General features: G+C 25.8%; 1 pseudogene; it reads right to left on the bottom strand.

Annotated features, from left to right (window-relative positions):
- Positions 1-507: 507 nt before the first annotated feature.
- On the bottom strand, positions 508-3018 carry LOC126553935 (uncharacterized; annotated as a pseudogene).
- Positions 3019-6870: the final 3852 nt, after the last annotated feature.

Here is a 6870-nt window from a genome sequence, read left to right as displayed (position 1 = left end):
GTTTTATAAAATAAGAATTTCCCACGTGTTATTGGTGCTATAGACTGCACTCATATACGAAAACAAACTCCTAATAGTGATATTGGTGAACGGTTTCGTAATAGAAAAGGGTATTTTTCTTTCAATGTTCAGATTATATGCAATAGCAATATGGAAATTATGAATATTGTTTCTCGATAAACATAAATTATTATACTGTACCAATAGACCAAATAGTATAATAAATTAATAATTATATATTATAAGTGGCCAGGATCTGTTCATGACAGTACAATTTTCGACAATTCTTTAGTAAGAGCAAAGTTTGAAAACCATGAATATGGGAATAATGTTTTTTTGATAGGGGATGGTGATTATCCATGTCGAAATTATTTAATGAATCCACTCTTAAATACGAGAACACAAGCAGAAGAAAATTATCAAGTAAATAAACAACTAAATCAATACTTATACTTACTAAAGAAAACTACTAATTACAAATGTACTGGGTGATTTCTTAAGATTTCTTTAACTTTCTTTTACCATAAGGTTGTGTTCTAATTGGCAAGTTTCAAATTCTGTTTTTGCTTTAAGAAGCTTAATTTTATGCATTTCGTCCTCAAATTTCGATGTTTTTTCTGTTTTTTCAAGTCGTTTATCATTTAGAACAGCAAGGCCTTCATAAATTTTTTTATTGCCTGTACTACTTGTCTGTTTGTTATTGCATAATGAGGTTGATGAGGATTCTGCATGCTTAATGTGTTGAGGAGTGTTAGAAGGCAAGGAAGTGGAAGTGGAACTGGAAGTTTTAGGTGTGGATCCGTGCAAAATACTCAGTTTTGAATTGTTTTGATCCAAATAAGCTGTTAGCAAGATTGAAAAAGATAGGAAGGAATTATTTTAAATAAAGAAAGGACTAATCATAGACGTGCCCACAGGTAGAATTTAATTGACTACTATTTGAATAATATGTATATGTATACTTGTATGTGAATAAGTACAATGAATATTGCTATTGTATTTTTTATATAAAAGGACCATATTTTGTTTTTCCATAGATTCTTTTTTTTTTTTTTTTAGTGAGATCATTTATAACATTGTTAAGGTCATAGAATAATTGTCTAAGCACGTCTATGAATCTATTGTAAGACACTCCAGTAATTATACATGTATTACACAATAATATAGGTATGAAATAAATAGGAACACTAATTATGAAAGGATGCTAGGAATTTTGAATAGCTATTGATAAAATATTAAGAGCACATACCCATTAAGTTATCCCCGTCTTACAGACATACAACATAGAAAATTTTCATTTACTAGTTTCGATAGCAGTTTTGATATTAGAGCGAATTGATCTATTATCAAACTTCTTGGTAAGAACATAATCTGTGTTTTCTAGTAGGTTTTATTACAATATTTAAATTCTTATACAATTTATAGTCATTTTTGAATTGTAATATTTTATATATTCATAAGTCATAACCAAGCCCGGAATAAGACCTTTAGGTACCCAGTGGCCAATACATGGTGGTGCGCCCCCACAAATGAAAACAACTCTTTAAAAATAATAAAAATGTATTAATTTGTGCCCGAGAGACGTGATTTCTCTTTAACCAAATTTGCTATTAATGCACCTAAAAATTAAAATAAAACTTACAATACATTATCGAAACTGTTGAACAAAAATTTGTTATTTTGTATGTGTGCAGGATGCAGACAACACATGCGGGTATGACGTCCTCCTAATTGATAAAGAAGAAAATGGAATTAATAAACAAATTATTAAATTAAAACATAATATAAATTGATAAATATTTAATTGAAATATAATAAACTATTGAATCATACCTGTCTTCTACCATATTATGTTCATATCTATTTTTTGTAATTATTGTTTATAAAATTTTTTTGTGAAGACATTATACTGATGTAGGTATATGTTGGATGTCTGTTTAATGCATTAAATTTATTTTATTAATAATATACTTACTTGAGCAATGAAAACTTAATTCATCCCCTGAAATTTCTTCAACAATTATTTGGTCACCACTTAAAAATGTTATATCTTCACCTGAATAAAGTAATTAATTTAATTATGTTTTATGTAATTTTATCTTATACTATTATTTAATGAAGTAATTTTTTACTAACTAGCATTATAGCCAGCATCACAATCAACATTGTTTAAAAGTGGATCCATCCTGTCACCGAGTAGACCTATTACTTTTTGAGTAACATCTGATAAAGTTGACGCATTTTTACCACCTCCAGTTTTATAGTGCTGCACCTAAATTAGATATTTAAGTATAAAATCACAAGGTAACATAGTAACATAGTATGCTGAGTGATTTCTCTAAGCCATAATTTAATGTTAATTAAATTGGTGATTATACTAATGAATTGTACAAATTTAAATTGATGTAATATTGTCAGCAACAAATATTCAAATGATTAATAAATAAGTACTTCCTATCATCTTATATTATAATTTCACGACTAAAGATAAATTTATCAAATACTATTGTTAATATTAATTTAAATATTAAATACCACATATTAAAGAAAATAGGTATTACTGATATAAATAGGTATCTAGATACCATAAAGATTCTAACAATTAATATTATAATTTATAAAATTATACAGACCTTGTACTGACTTTTTTCTTTTCTAGTTTCCCTTTTTTGTGTATCATACAAATGTTTTGTTTGGCCTATATTTCTCACACCAGACGTTTGATTTGCATTGTTTGCTACAACAATTTCTGACCATGCCTCATACCTACTTTATTACAACAAAAAAGTAACAATTCAGTTAATTTAAATAAAAATTGTACTTACTTTTACATTTTCAGTAATTGATTTATAAGGCAAAATCAGATCAGTTAAAACCTCTTTTTCATGTTCTGTAAAATTTTTACCTCGTTGTCTCTTCTTAACGTCACACATCGTCACGTCTTCCATTTTTTTAGTTTTATAGGTACCTACACCTTTTTACAAATTCACAAACGAAATTATGAAAACGAAAGTAAATATACACTAGTCACAGGGCAAAGAACGTAACAATTAACAATATAACAATACTTATAGATTATATAAAATAATAAAATAGCCAATAGGTATTCGTAAATCGTATTGACTTGATTTTTGGTTTTTTAACAATTACGATAATATTATCATGATTCATATTTTATTCTAATATCATCTCGATTTGGTGATAACAAACTTCATCAAAAACCACATACTAGGTATAAACCAAAAACAATTTAATACATATTTTATGCAACACAATCGGTTCATTAAAAGTATTTACTCATTCATTAAAACAAACATTTCATTAAAATAAAAATTCATTAAATAATCGCTTTTATGCAACCCGGCATAAGTCTTTTAAAAATCTAATAAATTCAGCCCCAATAAATTAAAATAAAACTAACCCGTATCAGGCATCAGCGTTTTGTAATTCATATGTATCCATTGTGAACATACAAAATATCTTCTTCGGAAATCATGTTTGAACCACAGTAGTATGTATTTGTATGTTTTGCGCACTTATGAGCAGGGGAATTAAGATTTTGGGTTTGGTTAAAATAAAAAAAAATATTTATTTATATCTATTGTTTTATTAAATATAATGCAAACTTAGTTCTAAATTATTTATACTAGTTTTCTCACTTCTATAGTGAATGGTACATATTCTACAATACGATCATGGATTAATAAACAATAAGCAGTTACACCTGTAAGAGATTCTGATGTCTCAATTTCTAATTGAACATATACTGACGAAGCTGTTTTAAAGTACCTATTAATAACTATAATTGGAGCATTTGATAGAAAACTAAAAGGACATAATATTGAGTTCCGAATATTTTTTTTGTAGTATGATTCTTAAAATGAGGTATACATACTATATAATAAGGTAAAATTATTTTTAGAAAAATCTAAATTTAAATTATCATGCGCATAATCTATTGAGTTTAAAAAAAAACTTTTATATTTGTTGGATTACAATGATCAAATATACTATAATAATTTTCTATAACCTAACCTATAATTTTTGCAATTCTTTTGTAACCCAATTATTATGAAACGAGGTTTTTCTAATTTTGAAAAAGCTTTCAAGTTTCATAAAACTTTTTTAGTGGTATCGAGTTTAGGATATTCAAAAGTTTCAAAAGATCAGAACGGGTTAAACAAACTTTTTTCTTTTTCAATAAGTTTTAATAATTTTAACCTTTCTTCATCATCAACAGTAATATGTGGAACCTTACAAACTATTTTATTCGAAACAACTTTTCCAGAATTTGTACTTCCACTAGTTATTATCTTTACAGCGTTTAAATCGCTATAACTTCGAGTTAATATTAGTTCTAATCCAGAATTAACTAATATCTTTTTAAAGTCTTCAAATAGGCCTAACCAATTTTTCAATGGCATGCATGCACTAAATTATCCATTATTATTTACTGGGTTTGAACTTTTATTAAAAATCTAAACAGCATTTTCATAACAATTATAATTATCAGATGTACCTGACAGATAACCTTTTAGTGAACTTATAATACCAAGTACACGTGTACTATCTACTTCTATTCCATTGATTTCAAGTTGTATTTGTTCAAAGAGATAGGAAAAACCGTTATTAGAAAGTTTTACTTTTCCAGCATCTGATATTTGACCTAAATATATAAAGCTTTCATACAGATACGGATCAACATCTGTTTGTGGGATTTTTGTGGAATCGGTTTCAAACGGTGAACTTATATCTAAAATATCTCTTTCTGGCATTCTGCTTTAATTTATGACCTAAAGCCTTTAAAATTGTTTTATTTTTTTTACTTTATTCGATGTTAAAGGTAATGCTTTAGTCATATGATTAGCAAGATTTATCTTATGTAATGGGCTTATATTAAATTTTAATTCCATCTTAAGATCCGTAACGTTTAATATATAGTACGACTGTTAATGTCTCTCCTAAATTTTTGACTTGATTAAAATCCTGATCAACTAATTGAACACTTATTGAATCAATATTTGTTTTATTTAATTTATAATATATGTATTGGTAGTGATTGAATTACTTTTGTTCCAGTTACTTCACTTGGGAAAAACTCATAAATCGAATGACTTTGAAGGTGATCACTGAATTATCCTTAAGCTATATTACACATCAATTTTATAGAATTAATAGTGTTTAAATTTACAGCTTTTTATGATCGATGAATTTCATACTTTTGTTCATAGCTTTGGTTTTTAAACCCTAATAAAGGGGCTATTCTATTCATCATATTAAACATAATTTTACCATTATATTTTATGTGTAATCTAAAATCATTAGGATCAATGAAATATCAAATGTCAAATTTGTGACATTTTCATTATTAAAGGATTCTAATTGTCTTTTAACTTGATGATTAATATCTTTTATTTCATAACTTGCCGTTTTTATTGCAATAAAACATATATTTTTACCATTACCATTATCATCTATTACTTGTATTGCAAATTTGTTATTAGGTGAATTTATATTTGGAAATGAATTGAACGTCTGTAAACATAACAAAGCTATTTCAGAGTCATCATAAACGTTTAGAGATGAGAAATAATTTGAAGATAATATGGTCTTATTCCAGTTAAACTTAAAGTGATTGATTCATAATTATTATTTTTTTAAATACTAAGATCTGTAACGTTTAATATGTAGAACGATTGTCAATTTCTCACTGAAATTAGTAATTGGATTATCGTTGTGGTCAACTAATCGAATAGTTATCGAATCGATATTTATTTTGTTCAGTTTGTAATATATAAGGTTTAGCGGTGTTTGAATCACCTTCGTTCCGGTTCTACCACTCGGTAAAAACTCATAAATCGAATGACTTTAAAGATGATTGTTGAATGATCACTGAGCTACATTACACATTTCTTTTTTATTGATTTAATCGTGTTTAAATTTACAGCTTTTTCTGATCGGTGAATATCGATATTATCATATTATTTTTTTTTCAACCCCTAATATTGAGCTTATACTGTTCGGGATATCAAAATTAAATTTTCTCCATTACATTTTATTTACGATCTAAAATCGATAGGATCAACACTCACATTGAACGACAAATACGTTCCATGGTGATAATTAAAGGTTAATAATTTTTTTAGAATTTTATTGTTAATATTTTCAATATTATTATAATATCCTTATTCAAGTATATATGTATATGATAAATTCATGTTAAATCTTTTTTTTTTTTATTTGGAATAACTTTTATTTTCAGTATGTTATTAGTTGAATTTATGTTTGGAAATGAATTGAACGTTTGTAAACATAACAATGCTATCTCCGAGTCTTCATACACGTTTAGTTATGGGTAATAATTTGTAGATAATGTAGTATCATTTCCAGTTAAACTTAATGTGATTGATTCATACATTGTAAAAATTCAAGACATAAATTACCACAATTAAATGAATTAAAATCTTGATAATTTGAATAGTTACCCAGATAGCAAAAATATATTTTATTAAGATTCAAAAAATATTATTTTTATGATGATATGATTTAATTAACGTTTTTTCTTCATTTTTTTGATTAAAATAATATTTAAAATTATTTATAAAATGTCAGTTGGCCACAAGATTATCGTTTATATGATATTTTAAAAATAATGTAAATAAAATGTCATTTTTATAATATTATTTTTCTTTTATTATTATTATAATATTCTCAGTATATGATTATTTAAAGATTTTAAATATTATATTCATAAATTCATAATTATAATATGTTTATTATAATTATGACTAATATAACTTAGACTAATTAATTTATAACATAATTCATAGGATAATTATTACTTACAGCTGGTAAATAAATATATGCGAC

The sequence above is a fragment of the Aphis gossypii genome, unplaced genomic scaffold, assembly GCF_020184175.1.
Source record: "Aphis gossypii isolate Hap1 unplaced genomic scaffold, ASM2018417v2 Contig00374, whole genome shotgun sequence".
In the NCBI taxonomy this organism is placed as follows: Eukaryota; Metazoa; Arthropoda; class Insecta; order Hemiptera; family Aphididae; genus Aphis; species Aphis gossypii.
This window is presented reverse-complemented; position numbering and strand designations above follow the sequence as displayed.